This window comes from Ictidomys tridecemlineatus, chromosome 9 (assembly GCF_052094955.1).
Source record: "Ictidomys tridecemlineatus isolate mIctTri1 chromosome 9, mIctTri1.hap1, whole genome shotgun sequence".
Lineage (NCBI taxonomy): Eukaryota > Metazoa > Chordata > Mammalia > Rodentia > Sciuridae > Ictidomys > Ictidomys tridecemlineatus.
Window position 1 is genome coordinate 86,391,766 of NC_135485.1, and position 16,056 is coordinate 86,407,821.

Below are 16,056 nucleotides of genomic sequence, written 5' to 3' on the forward strand. Positions count from 1 at the left end.
TTGGTGTGAGCCACAGCCTCTCTGAACATCTACAGGTTTTGTCTCTTCTTCTTTAACTGTACATGTGTGGACCTCTCCTCCTCAACATCATTTCACCAACCAAAAGGGGACAGTTCTCCTTTGGGGAACTGTTTCTGTATTACCCTAATAGTATAGAAACAGGTAATTCAACCTCTGCTGAATTTGATCCTGCACATTCTCAGATAACATTCAGAAAAATATCAGTTCTAGATGATACTAAGATAATTATGAATTAGCTATAATTTGGTATCCCTATTATTACTACTATATACTGCCATAATAGAGCTGCAATTTCCACAAGGAGGGAATTATGCATGGATTAATTTATGAGGGTCTGCAAGTAGCTTTTTAAAAAAAGCCTGATGTAGTTTACTATGTTGCTCCTGCTGGCCTGGAACTGGCGATTCTCCTGCCTCACTCTCCGGAGTAGCTAGGAACAAAGCCATGTGCCATTGAGCGGGGTTTTGTAATTGGAAACAACAATTTACTTGAAAATAAAATCATCTGATGGCTTCTCAGTACCTGAGTCGAAGCCTTTTATTTCCTACTTCCCTCACTACCTCAGAATCTTTGCTCCATTCCCACCTGCCCCATCTATCCTATTCAATCTACCAAAATGTCCCAGATACCTCCAACCATTTTCTTCTTTGGATTTTCCTCTAAAATGCTGAATAATTATGTTCCAGCATTCACACAAAAGAAGAGTACTAGATACTGACTCAGATGAACTTGTCATTTCCTGGAATCCAAGATTCCACGTTGCTCATGGAGGGCGTCAGCAAAGCCCAGCTCTACTAAAGGGAGCCCTCAACTGGGGTCTGGGCACCAGATAGGTTCAGCCAGGGCATTGCCTCTCAAATGCGGAGAACTACACTTCCCAGAATCCTGGAGTCTCCAGTGGACTACATTTCCCAGACGAACTAGCGGCCAATCCTGTTCCACCCTGCTCTGGCCTTGTAGACCTTTGGGGCCACTGAGTGTTCGCTGCTGCGTGCGCTTATTCAAGGGTCTGAGATCGGTCGCTGACTAGATTCCCACGCCAGGCTGCTGGCGGACGGGGCGGTTTCGGAACCTCCAGCTTGCGGAGCCCTGCCCAGCGAGGTGTCGCCCCGGGTGCCCCAGGCCAGAGGAGGTGAGCAGCAGAGGACGGTGGGAGGCGGATCGGGGCCTCGGGAGAATGCTGCGTCCGGAGTGGGGAAATGGCCCCTAAGGTGTGTGGAGAAGCTTTTTTGATCAGGGCGACACCCTAGGACCTGTCACCAGTCCCCGCTAGCCATCCCGCGATATCGCCTCAGATGTGTCGGGTTGTGCAGTTATCCCGGGTTTGCAGCAGGCCCGTCTCCTGATTTCCCAGGTCTGTCCACAGTACCTGCCCTGCCCTACCCTACCTTGCTGTGTCCTGTTGGTGTTTGTTTTGCTGCGGGACTCAGTAGAATGTGTGAGAAAATGAGTTTCTTCCCTATGGCTTCAGCACTTGCAGTGGCGGGCATAGTGACCTGTCTCACTGAGGAGAGAGGTGCTGGCTCTCTGATGGCACAATCAGGATTAGTACCCAGGTCTTTGGTTTCTGTGCCTGATCCCCTTCCCTCCATTGGAAAGCTACTGTTTTTCTTTTATGGAACAGCTTTCTCTAAAATCTGGGAATCGATTCCTTGACAGGAGGCAGAGGAATTTGGGTGGCAATTTTGGAGAAAAATTGCAAGGTGCACAGTGAGATTAGAGCAGATGCTCAGGGACAGGAATCCTGGTGCCATTGTCACTGGCTTTGTGAACTGGTGCATTCTGTCCTCAGTTTTCCATTTCTACAAAATGGAATGGAGCAATGCCAGCTGACTCTGTGGGATTGAACAGTGTAAGGCTGTTGGTGCCTGCCACTTGGTGAGGCTCAGTGAGTCCCTGCTGCTGATGGAGTCGCATGTCCTCCTGAGTTTTGCTTCTGGAAAGCTACATAGCCACAAAGAGTGGGGCCCTTGTCCAGGACGACCCCAGTTATTTTCTCCAGTTTTGTGCACTCCCAGATCTTTCTGACTTCCCTCTGTGGTCACTTGTGGTGAAAAAATTTTAGAGCTCCTGATTTTGAGGGATGGAAAGCAAAGGGGGCTTTCTTGTGGTTTCTTTTTCTTCTCTTAGATCCACCTCCAGGAGACTGCACCTACTCTGGGGCAAGTGCCCAGAAAAAGGACATGACTATTGAGCAAAGAGAAGCAAAGTCCCAGGTGAGCTTGCTCATTGCCATCGCTATTTTTAGTGGATGGATTTTCCCTCTCCCATTTACAATACAACCTTCACCAGAATTCAGAGCACAAGTCCTTTGATCTTGGGGGAGCTGCTCCACCCTCACAGGTGGTGGTGGATTCTGTAAGGAATACTGCCCATACTCCTGCGTCTAGTGCTCACTTTTTTCTTGTTAAACGTGTTTTTGTTCATTAATCTCAATCTATTGTGTGATTACTAGTTTGATAGGAATACTTGCCACAAGTATGTAACACTAGGGACTGAACAAACATGCACACCTGCTGAATTTCCTTTCTGGCCCTCTCTCCTTCATTCATTCTTCTCTTCCTCCCTTCCCTTGGCAAAATGCTATTTTTTAAAAAAATTTCCATTCTGAGCAAGTGCTTTGCATACAAAAACTGATCTTGACCTACCATTTTTATTTCTGTGCTGGGCAACTGAAGGAGGCACCCCATCCAGGTGACATAACCTGTGAACAAAAAATAGCCATGTTACAGGGCATACAGTTGGAGAGGTCTTTTTCTCTGAAGACAAAGAGGATGCTCCTCAGGAAGCTCTAGGAGGGATCCATGAGGATCTTATGAGATATTGGTGGTAGAAAAGCACCACATGCTATAGTTGTAAATGGGGTCCTCAAGACAGTCAAATTTTAACTCAATTCCTTTGTTATGTTTGTGGGCTTTGGGCAAATAACTCCACCTCTCAGTGCCTCAGTTTCCTCACTTAAGAAATCAAAATAACAGCTATGCCTACCTCCTAGAATAGATGAGAAGATTACTTGAGTTAGTACATGAAAAGTGTTTATATAAGGGGTGGGCACAAACCAATTGCTCTGAGTGTGGTTATTACAGCAGTTGAATGATACTATATTAATAATAGTATTAATTTCATGGATAGAAATTGGTAAGGACATGGTGTACATTGCTTGCCTAGCTTTTTAATAAGATCCTAGGTTTTATCCCCAGCATCATATTTTTTTAATTATATAATGTTTCTAGGACCTAGAAAATACTGGTACTTTCTCTACTTGCATTCATCTAACTCTAGCAGTTGGTATTTCTTGAGTATCCAATATGCTAGGGAATGTTCTGAGGGTTTTGCATTTGTTATTTCTCATTCTCACAGCAACATGGCAGTTATCCCCTATAAATTTGGATCAATTATCTCCTATATAATATGGTCCTCAAAGGTCCATGTGTTTAAGATGTGGCCCTGAACCCATTTTATAGACATATGAGGAACTGAGGCTTAAATTAGTCAAGTACCCAAGTTCATTCAAGTACAGACAGACCCAGCTACCTGATCTGAAGCATTTTAGCAATATTGCAATATTTATGGACTCAAAAACATGGTGGAGTTTGATCTTCTGAGACTATAGCCAGGATCCACCATTGTCTGTTTTCTTTAAGCCTTTTCCATTCTGTTCCAATGGGGCCAAGTTGCTCTCCTGCTCAGAACCTTTCTTCATTCCTGTGTGTAGGTCAAACACTACTGTACCTCCATATCCTCAGGATATTTAGGACCAGAGAGAGTGCTGGATTCGCAACTGGAATACTTAAATTATGGTCTTGCTACTGCCACTGGTAAAGCATGTAATCTCAGGTCTTGGTTACACTTGATCTCATTTTCCTTTTCTCTGAAATAAAGATTGAACTAGAAGATGGCATATGATCCTGCCTGTGCTGCAGTTTTGTTTTGTTGCAGTGCTAGAGATCAAACCCCAGGGCTCTTGCACATCAGCACAAATTCTACTGTTGAGCTATACCCACAACCCCTACATAGCTGTCTTTCATTGTTCAAATTATTTAATGCATTTTCCTTGTGCGTTATTTGCATTGTAAATTTTTTGAGGACAAAGATCATTTCTTGTATTTCTTCCATATGTCAATAAATTATTTTTCTTGTCATATATTGAATACTCTTGGTAGAGATTTCAGAGAATAATAAAAACATATGAATAGTAAAAGCCAGTTTATTTCCATTATACTCTTACAACATTTTTATGATACTAGGAGTGGCAGGGAAGGGAGATTCCTCACCCATCAAGTAAGCTGCAGAAAGAGACACTGGCTGGGTGTCCTTTAATCCAATTTATTTTTGACACTGTTTCCTTGGGAATAGCAACAGGTCTCATAGGTTGAACACTTAGCCCCCTAAGACTTTCCCCTATTCAGGTACCAGTTTAGGCCAGTTATGACCAACCAGCTATTAATTTGGTTTACCCAGCAATTCCCTCCTTTATTAATTTGGTAGAGCATTTACAGAATTAAGGGAAACATTTACCAGCTTATTATAAAAGTTTTCACCAAAACAATAAAAAAATAAGTTATCAGAAAGGATCCAGATAAAGAGGTACATAGAATGAGGTATAGGTGTGCCACCCTCTAAGAACCTCCGTGCTTTCAGCTCTCAGACTGTCCAAATCCTTTCTTTTCAAGTTTTTATGGAGACTCTGCTAATACAGGCATGATATATTAAATCATTAGCCAAATTTACCATCAGGCCACATAGAAATATATGCCTCACTTATGTATTTCCTTTGTCAGTCTTTAGCATATAAAAAATCACTATCCATTTATCACTTCGAAGATTCTATGGATTTTAGGAGATGTGTGTCGGGAAATGGGATGAAAACCAAATGTTTATTTTACAATATCAAAACATTTATAAAAAAGAAAGTAAAATCACTTCCTTCAACATCTAGAGATAACCATTGACAACTCTTTGGTGTATATCCATAAGAATACTTCTCTATGTTCTTTTATTTAAATGCATATGTATATGTATTTGATCTTTTTAAATTTTTATTCTAAAATGTACATACTGTATGATTTTAGCCATTTTTGAGTATATAATTCAGTGGTATTTTAAGTATATACATTCACATTGTTAAGGAACCATCATCTATCTCCATTGTAAATGATGATATAAATCAACACTTGGCTTTAAAGAAAATAAAATAGCTTGAACCAAGTATGAGTGGCACAGGAACATGGATTCAAGTTGCCTGAATGATTTGTTTTGATGTGGAAGAGGTTACATGAACTGTTTTATAGCCAAAAAACAAAAGTCTTCGAGCAATATGTTTAAGAAATAAATTGGTGGGGAAAGTAGGTAGGTGAGCTGTAGCAAAGAGGGAAAGTTTTTACTATAGGTATTGACTGTTACAGCCTTCTTAGATTTAGAGTTGGTGCAGGCTAGAGGTCTATTAAGCTATTAATACATTCTAAGAGGTTTACCTAATAGGAGAATGTTAGGTCAGATACAAAAGTTAATGACTTTTTTTAAAAGGCCCCAATGTACCCCAAGCTAATTTTGTCTCTCAACCTACAATTTGTCATCTCTCCAGAAACAGGATGTTCTCAGCTGAGGTCAGTCTGCATGATCTTTAATAAAGATGTGGCACTGGGGAATAAAATTGACTGATTTATGTTATATGCATGTATAATTATGTCACAATGGATTCCATTATTATGTATAATTATAATGCATCAATAAAAATTAGTTGAAAATATAGATGTGGCTTCTTCAAAGAAATTCAGCTTCTTAATAGGTTGTCTCACTTATATATTTTCTAACCCTATGAGGTAGGCATTGGGAGGCAGATATATAGATTGACTAAGAATCAAGCTACAACTACTAGGGTTGGAATTCCACTTTTATCACTGATCCACTGTGTGACTTTAATAGACTTGTTATCCTTTCTGTACTTTTTTTTTTCTTTTGTGGAATGGGGACGATGATATTATCTTCTTAAGTTGTGGTGAAGATTAAATAAAAGACTAACATGAAGCTCTAAGAGCAGTACTTGGCCCATAGAAAGCATTTAATAACTGACAGCTATAAGAAGAAAATATTTAATTAGGCTCTGACCATGGCTACTTGACCCTGTCACTTTGAGGCTATGGCAGAACAGTACTTCATGGCCAGGAATGTATGTCAGAGTAAGTTGCTCACATCATGACAGCTGGATAGTGAAGAGAGAGACAAGAAGGGGCCAAGGTCCCAAATTCCCTACAAGAGCTCACCCGTTGACCTAACTTCCTTTTACTAGGCCTCACCTCTTAAAGATTCCACCTCTACCCAATAGCATCTTGGGCTGGAGACCAAGCCTTTAACACCTTGGCTCTAGCAGCTATGTTCATACTTTCTGTGGCTCAGTGCGTTTTTGTCATTGAATGAGTATTCATTAAATGAATGACCTTACCCCTTGAGAAACTTGAATAGTATCAGCAGGATCATTCCCCTGCCTTCTCTTTATTCCCCTTTGTCTAATCCAAAGAACTTTTATTCTTGCCTAACCACCTCCCTGCCTTATTGTGGATTAACATCCACATATCAGAGAGAAAACAATCAGCCTTTGGATTTTGGAATCAGATTATTTAATTTAACTTGATATACTCCAGTTTCATCCATTTACTGGCAAGTGCCATAATTTCATTCTTCTTTATGGCTGAGTAGTATTCTATTTTGCATATTTACCAATTTTCTATATCCATTCATCTGTTGAAGGGAACCTGGTTGGTTCCATGGTTTAGCTATTTTGAATTGAGCTTCTATAAACATTGATGTGACTGCATCACTGTAGTATGATATTTTAGGTCCTTTGGGTACAAAATGAGGAGTTGGATAACAAGAGCAAATGGTGGTTTTAGTCAGAGTTTTCTAAGGCATCTCCATTGTGCTTTCCAGAGTGACTGCAACAATTTGCAGTCCCACCAGCAATGTATGAGTATAAATTTGCCCCCACATTGTTGACAACATTTATTTTTCTTCATATTCTTGAATATTGTAAAGACAAATTTTAATAAATACAAAAACTGTTGATGTAATCCCATGTATCCTATCAGATTATAATTAGAAGATACTAGAAAGCAATGGGAAGGAAAGTAATATAAACAACACAAACACATGGAGATTGAATAATAATCTTAACTGAGCTCTTATTGAATAGTGCTCTTAAATTAAAAAAGAAATGAGAATAGAGATTCAGAAATTCTTAGAAATAAACAATGAGATAAAATATATCAAAATATTTTCAATATTATGAAAGTGGTTCTAAGCAGAAAAGTTATAGCATTGAGTGACTACACTGAACATGGGTTCCAGATGAATGAGTTTATGTTATACCTCAAGGCCATAGAACAAGAAAAACAAATTGCCAAATCTATAAAAACAAGAATTAATTAGATCAGGGCAGACATCGTTGAAATTGAGAATAAGAAAACAAACATGGGGTCAATGTAATGAAGAATTTGTTCTTTGAAAAGATAACTAAGATTGGTGCTAGAAGACCTAAAAAGCAGCTATCATCCAAGTTTACAAGTGAATTATGACCACTTACACGGCACAGCTGGTATGTAGCCTTTAAATAACCACTTTAAAAGTTTTCTGTTCAACTTAAGAGTATCACAGCTTATGAGATAGTAGTCCCCTGTGTTTCTTCTTTGCTAATTATTTTTTCCTTTTTCTCCAAAATTTGTCCTTAGGTATGACTTTTCTTCAGGGATAAAGTCTGACCTTTGGGTAACACCATAGTATTTACTGAAATCAAGTCACTGATGGGCAAGTATATGGGCTGTAACAACTCTTCCTCTCCTTTTTTTCTGTCTATGCCCTTTCTTTTCTCACAAACTTAAAGCAAATTTATAGAATTGAGATATGTTTTCCTGTTCCCTTCATGGGAGAAGAAAATTAATTGTGAAACAATTAGGCTGACAGTCATGTTTTCTGCCTAAATATGGCCAAATACATTAAGAATTGAAAATGAAAACCGAAAATCAATAAAGAGCCTACAGCAGGAACAGCCTATTTGCACATCTCATGGTACCAAATGACAATATGGAAAGGAAACTCCTGTGTTCCTTATGACCTTTTACTGTTTTTAAGAACTAAGAAGCCTTCGTGGTTAGCCAGGCTCTTTCATGCTTTGGCTTAATTGTTCTTACATAATTTTAAATGCACATCATATCTACAGCATGACAATTAATGGATAGCCTAAGTACTTATCATTTCAAACTAGTTTATATACAGGAAAAGTTTAAATAAACTAACAGAGAACTATTTTACCTTTATTTATTTTTATGTGGTGCTAAGGATTGAACACCGTGCTATAAAACAAGGTGCAATAAAATTTATATTTTAACAACAGTGACACATAATGAAAACAAGATGCTATCTTTTATTTATACAATTTTCAAACAGATATTTCATGGTTGCAATAGTCCCCCAATAAAAAATGGTCAAACATTATAGAAATATCTTAAAATATTTATAGAAATATCTTAAAATATTTAAAATATCCAACATAGTTTGAACATTGCTTTTATTATCAACTCTTAAGTAGATAGAGCTCTTCATTTTTGGAATAAGATTTAAATCTCCCAAAAAACTCTTAGTATGAAGGAAATTATGTGATTAAACTGCAAGGTTTCTGTTACATCTCCAGGAAGATGGAGTCAGTGCTCACTGTACACAAGACGGAAGATAGAAAGAATATAATCGATTCTATTTCTATTTAAATATTCTTAATACCACTGCCACTTTAGATACGGATCATATGTAATGGCTCCTTGTTTTATAAATTCAAATAAATGTTTAATTCAACCATTTTAAGTATATTATAATAGCAGTAACAGTACAGCAATAAACAGGTTTTACAAAAATTATGATGAAGATCATGTAAATAAAAACAATCAAGGATATATTTTCACTGAAGAACATGTCAAACAATTTAGCAAAAGCAAAAATTAAACAATTTTAGTGTTACAAGTTTATGAACTTACAAAATTATTTAATATTTTTTTACATTATAAACATTCATATTGATAACATTTTTGAGTATCAATCATGCATTTATGACTACAGGTGGAAACCTTGGGGTGATTGCAGGATAAATGAAAGTGTTAAAAGCACAGAGAAACTAAAACTACACATAAGGTATGTTACATACTTCAATATCTTCCTTCAGTTATAGACAGTGATATTTATTTTAAAAAGTAATTTAAATGAAGCACTTAAGGAAAGTTCAAATTATCAGTTCATTTTTATTTTTTGAATACAGTTAACAAGTAAGTATCTCTTGAAAATGAGGTATCCAGTGATTTTTTTTTAAATTGTATTTTTGTTTTCTTAATATAGATTATCATGACCTTTACTTAACATACATAGCTCAACTAAACAACTCAGTATTTCACTAAGTCAAAACAAGACTATCAGAAATGAAGTCTGAAACCAAAAATAGTAACATAATGTAACTAATCTTAGCCAGTTAGTTCACTACATTTTCTCTTTGAATAAAAATTTTGGTGGGTACCCAATTATATGTAACTCAATGATACATTGGGACAGAACTTGTACCTAGAGGACCATATGCAGTTTGGCTCTGTTTCTCCATCAGGAGTCTGCTAGTATTACCCTCCTATAGGCTCTTTTTGATTTTTTGAGGATTACACAAGGTAATTAGTTAATATTTCAATTTTTTTCTCTAGGTGACATGCATTTTTTTAAAATACTCTCACTTGTCTTCACACCATTTCTATTGTACATGAATCCTTCTACCCTTACTAGTCTAGAAATGGAAATTCAGTGTCAAATTAATAAATGATAGATAAATACAACTATCTTTGTACTGGAAAAGTCTATATTCTTTTCATGATAGCAATTGAGGTTTGAAGAAAACTATGATCAAGTTATCATGAACATAATTAATAATTTACAGATTGAATCAACCATGGTTTTGCTGCAATTCATCACATCTGCCTCAATGTATGATACTGACAAGTAGATGTTTTTAATCAATTTTCTGATTTAAATAAAATTGACATTAATACAATTAAATTTTCCAACTAGAAATATATAAAAGTTTAGTGAAGGAAATGTATTATGAAATACAACATTTGCATTTCAGTTCAGCTGGACAATCTATAATTAAATGTTAATTGCAACTAAGTATAGGCATTTCCATGTGTCTCTTTCCTTGTGGTCTTAAAGTATGGCAACAGGAAGACATGGAGATGATGTGTATTACAGAGTTAGAGCATGTGTTTACTATATACAAAGCTTTGACTTTAGTAGCCAGGACCAATAATAAATATTGTTTCATCATTATTGAGAATATATTACTAACATCAGCATATATAGCTACTAAATATCTGTATATCAACCTCTTAAAATTTTACAATTCTTTACTCAAAATGAAACATCTATTAGGTCCAAGGTTTTTGATATGTTTCCTTTCTTAAATTTTAAAATCTGTTTCCTGTGTTCAATTGGCATATAACTGTACACATATATGAGATAGTGTTTCTTTAAAATATGTACTCAACATGTAGGAATCAGAGCAACATTTAACTACACACAAATATCACTTGGGGTATTCCTTTAAAGATAATTCAAATAGTTTACTTGCTTGATACTTCTTTTTTTCTGCTTTCTCTATTCATATTGCTATCCTTTTTAAAATGATAATTTTCATGGATTAATTTAATATTTCTGTTTTCCAGGATAAGATGTTGTCTTTCATTCTGAGCGTGAAATTGTTTTATAATATCATAAAATTTGTCTTGGCTGTTAATGAATTCACTGTTTTGCTTCTCAACTTTGTTTTGAAGGTTATAACATTCCAGTTGAAACCACATAATTTCACTTTGGAGTCTAAATAATCTCTAGTCTCTAATAGATTTCTGCTTTCTGAGGCATTCTTTCATTTTCCTTTGTTCATTTTGATATCTATGTTCCATCCCCTTCATTTGGCATTTTTGTTTGTTTTAGGTGTCTTTTCCTTGTTCTGAAACTAAAATCATTACTCTGAGGGTATCTCTTTTCTGACCAATCTCATTTTCTAGGTCACTGATCTTCATTTCTGACTGTGAACCCTGTAGGAAAGGAATTTCACTACTGTCTTTTAGGTTAGATACATCAAAATTCTTCTTTTATATTGAACTAAAGTCCTCTTCCCTGGCTCTTTGGAAAGCAAATTCTAGATCTCTTTTTGGTGTTTGCCTTTCATTGCAAGGATGTGGAACAGCAGCCAATCTGGAAGAGTAGGATTTGACTTCTGATTTCAGTCTTTCTGTGCTTTTTTTCTCATTCTGCTGTGTAAACTTTTGCATTGTATACGCCACTTTTGGAATATCCAACTGTTCATTATGGGGGCTTGTTGGTTTTGTGTTTCCTCATTCAGGTTGTGTGTCCTTTGAAGGTCATCACTCCTTTCTCTTAAAGTTTCAGTAATGTCACTGTGTTTCTTTTTCTGGTTCTGACACTTAATTTTTCTCTATTTCTAGTCACTTCATGGAGATTTTATCCTTTATCCTCTGACATTTATGTCATAGCTCATTCTCCCTTGTTTCACTATTAGAAACCTAGGTAAAATCAAGGATACATTTAGCTAGCATACAACAAAGTGACATTTCAATATATCCTCTGAAATTAAACAATAATCTGTATATTTGTATAACGAAAGCATTGCAATATATAGGTATCCCACTGAAGAAATATAAGATGTAAACTTCAGATCATATAAAAGCATTAATTCCCAAGACTTTAAAAAAATAGTAATTTCAGCAAAATGTATACATGAGAATAAAAGGAATTTCCAATTTAAGGAATCTCAAAATTGAAAAATTTATGAATTATGTTAGATCCAAGGAATAGAATAAGTGATTACTAAGTATGATGGTTTAAAAAAAAAGAAGTTTGCCCTCTGTCACCTCATTTATATGACCAGCCCATGGTAAAAGCCTTTGCGTTACATGTACTCCGGCACACAGAATTTTCTTAATTTTTTTTTCCTGAAAATATTCTATGCATATTCTATTGTTTTAAAATTTTGATATCAGTTATGAGAATTGCACACCTTAATAAATGATAGAACTAGGGCTAACACTTAGCATATCTATGTTTATCAATAAAACAATTCTAGAAGGCATGGTGAAGCCAAAAATATAGACAAGTTGTGAAATTTTATCTAAGCCTTCCACCTCTGCTTCTAGTGCTTATCCACCAAGCAGTTATTTCTTTCCTGTGAATATATAAAAACCAGAGAAGGCTCATATATTCAAAATAAGTAACCATTGAAAAGAAGTGCAAAATACTAATTGTAAAACAATTTCTAAGTTGCTTTTCAGTATTATTTGTTTCTTTTTGATGAAGTTTGAAACATAAGTAAGTGTGAAATAGAGAAAATAAACTGGTCCAATTTATTAGGAACAAATACTAGTAAGTTATTACTGAGTACATATCATGGTGCATCATTATTTCCCAGACTGTCCTCTATAAAACAGGAGATTACTTGCTGCAAAGTGTTTGTCTTCTCAAAAGTGAGGAAAAGTTATCCAGAAGCAGGGTCTCCGCTGGCCACACTTTTCCTCCTTATTTAACAGTGGGAATAATAAGCATATCTTCACATTAACACACCAAGGAAGTTAAATCATTTCCTCCAAATAGAAGACCTATTGTTAGAATCAAGGGTTTTGAGACCACAGAGAAATCATCAATTTCTATGAGAAATATTAGAAGCCTTTTCTCTGAATGAGGCCACTGTGAAAAACCACTCTGCTGCTACAGCTAAATTAAGTTGAATCAAGAACATTACTTAATCCAGTGGGACAAAAATGTCACCTTCACTCCCTAAATATGCACCTTATTGTTGTACATATATGGATTTTAAATCCTCCATATTTTTCATGATGAAAATAGTTTATATTTAAACACACACACACACACACACACACACACACACATTTGAAAAGAATTCATTTCATTTTGGCCATATCTATCACTTTTTGTTTGCAGAGATTTTTTGCTGGTATATTATCAATAATTAATGTTTCCAAAAATGTCATCACTTAATTTTAGGGTGAGATAATATTTTGTTTTAAACCTAAATAGTAGTGTCCCACCACACATAACCATGTTTGGGGAGAAAATATACTGCATATACAATGGAGATCCTGAAAGATTATTTATCCTGGTATTGTCAGAGATGTCTGAAGTTTGTGGAAGTACACATTTGTGATGATTGTATGTTGGTGAAATTGCCAAATGGCACATTTCTCAGATCATAGCCCCACCATGAACTGAAATATGGCTACATATAATGCATTGAAGGGATATTATAAATACGTTTTTTGAAATAAGATTTAAAAATTGGAAATTTACTGAAAGCTTATGTACCTGATTAAATTTATTTCTTGTAATATTTAATTCCATATCAAATTTTCTGAGATAAATTTCAAGTTTCTTTTTCACTTCTTTATTATCTTCATTTTCTTTTGGTTTTAACTGGTCATTATTTTATTCAAAAAATAGAGAATCATTTCTTCTATTCTTCTTTTTTAAGGTATATTTGCAATAAAATATGTTTATCTTTAAATTGATTATTCCTGAGAAAAAATTAACTTTATTCTACTTTTTATGTTTCTCTTATGGTAGCAGTTTCAACTTGCCTTGTTGTGCATTATGTATTTTATAAACAACTCAAAATCCCATTTGGAACAAGACTGAACCAAATAATTAATCTAATAATTATGAGTATGGGTATTTTCAACAAAGAAATAGGAAGAAATTTTATTTATAAACCAGAGTAAATTTGAATAAAATAATCAATAATCGATTTCCATTTTATTTTTAAATGAATATTAATATTAAAACTGTAGCTGAGGGTGTAGCTCAGTACTAGCATATCTTCTTAGATGAACTAACTCGTAGATTTCCTTCTATACAAAAGAAGAAAAACTACAAATGTTTAAAAACATGTTTCTGAGCAGCAAAAAAAATGCCCATTTCATTATGTTTGGGAGAAATGTAAATAACATAAACTTTCTTGAGAATAATTTAAAAATCTATATCAACTTTTTAAAAAGTTTCTCTAGTCAAATAATTCTACAGTGAAAATATATTAAGAGTAAACAAATAGAGAAAAATGGTTTTCTGGATTTTATTCCTTGAAACATTGATTGTATTACAAAAAGCAAAAAATAAATACAAAACCACACAAATTTCTATTTTTTATATATACAGATTAATATTCAGATGTGGTGGTACATGCCTCTAATCCCAGCAACTAGGGAAGATGATACAGGAGTATCTAAAGATCAAAGCCAGCCTCAGCAACCTAACAAAAATCTAAGAAAGAAACGTAGTGTCTCAAAAATAAATAAATAAATAGCCTTGCTGAGTATATGTCTCAGTGGTTAAGTGCCCCTAGGTTTAATATCTGGTACCTAAATAAAAAAAATAATTCCTATAAGGTAGGGTTCTGTACAGCCATAAACTGTGATTGGGAAGAATATACATTTAATATTCCTAAGTATTGATGATTAATAGTGTGTTATCTTAGTCACTAAATTTTTATGTTCCAGATGAGTAAAATGTTTTCTCTCTTGCAACATGCCAAAAATAATTCAGCAGTTACAAACATCCCCCCATGAACCAGTAGTATAAAGGAAAGAGTTTCACCCCTTCTTTTAATCAGCATAGCAGACCTCAAATTTTGGAAGTTCTTGTTTCCATACTTTATTTTCTTTGTAATCTCTGATTTCACTCTTTTTACTTCAGACTATTTCTTTTTAAGTTCACAAAGCTCATTTTCCAGTTTCACAAATTTCTTTTAATGTGTAGTGAACATTATGAGCAGTGACTTTTTATTACATTAAATGCAGAACCTGAATTCAAATGTTTTAATTGGATAACAGAATTTTAAACAGTAAGGAAACAAAATAGAAATAATATGTGAGTAATTTTTATATATGAATGCCTGTATATTCTCACATGCATTATTCATACACTATACAAGTATAAATAGTACCTAAAACATGTGTGTGCTATGTTCTGCAGATCAAACTCCAGCTAAGTCAGAATTAGCTTTGAATATGGTCCCCAAGTGGTTTTTCATTACACATTCAGAGATCCAGTATGAACTTTGTCACCTTCAAATTCCTCTGTTAACTTGAATGAAGCTCTAGGTTCCTCCCTAGCCTGTTCCCCAAAATAAAAGTTTATAAGGACTGGTAATATTTCAAAAAAATGAATTTTTCATATGTGTGGATTGGGGGATCAATCCATAACCATCTATACTTCTTTCTACTTCCTCAATATTTCTGCCTATAATTTTGTCCTAAATAGCAGTATAATTTTTCATATTATTAAATTTTATATATACCTAGCCATTTGTGGTAAAAGAATAAAAATAAACTTAGCTCTGCAGGATCAATTTGTTTTCAACTGTGACTAAGTCAGAAACATTGGGAAAGTTTTACTGTCACCTTCATTCAGAATTGGAAACTCACAAATTTTTCCCCCATTTCACAAATCCTTTCCTTCTTCCTTATCATATGTGAATTGAATTTCCCACCATTCCCTGAATACAACTAATTATTTTTTCTTCTTTGACTCCCTGTACTCACTGCCTTTTTCAGTTTTAATTCCCTCTTCTCTCCTTTTTCTTATCTCCATTTTCCTGTGCTTGGGGCATGTGTCAAAATGCAACTTCCACTTCAGTTCCTTCAGCAATATCCCTAATTTAACATGTGATTGAAATCTAATAACATATATGACTTCTTAATATACTTTTTTACTCACTAGCTATTTAATAGATACATTCTTTGAACAATTCCAGTATACTAGTGCTCAGGTTTTAAGGCAATATATTCTCTAAAATGTTTTGCAATCTATGAGGGAGAGTAAAACTTTCCCAATGTTTCTGACTTAGTCACAGTTGGAAACAAATTGCATTACTCTGGATGTTGCTCAGACTCACGCTGGTAAGAATAATGGCAATAATAAGTTGCAAATAGA

The 16,056-nt window shown here is 34.9% G+C and overlaps 1 long non-coding RNA gene across 4 annotated transcripts in view; it reads left to right on the plus strand.

The window, feature by feature from the left end:
* Positions 1-911: 911 nt before the first annotated feature.
* LOC110597244 (uncharacterized) overlaps positions 912-16,056 on the plus strand; it is a 62,670-nt gene continuing 47,525 nt past the window's right edge. The window contains exons 1-4 of one of the 4 annotated variants that reach the window (XR_013426004.1): positions 912-1,153; positions 2,152-2,237; positions 7,746-7,821; positions 9,124-9,195. This is a non-coding gene — a long non-coding RNA (uncharacterized LOC110597244). Of the gene's footprint in view, positions 1,154-2,151; positions 2,238-7,745; positions 9,196-16,056 lie in introns of all 4 variants that reach the window. The other 3 variants (XR_013426002.1, XR_013426003.1, XR_005737241.2) reach the window with 3 other exon arrangements.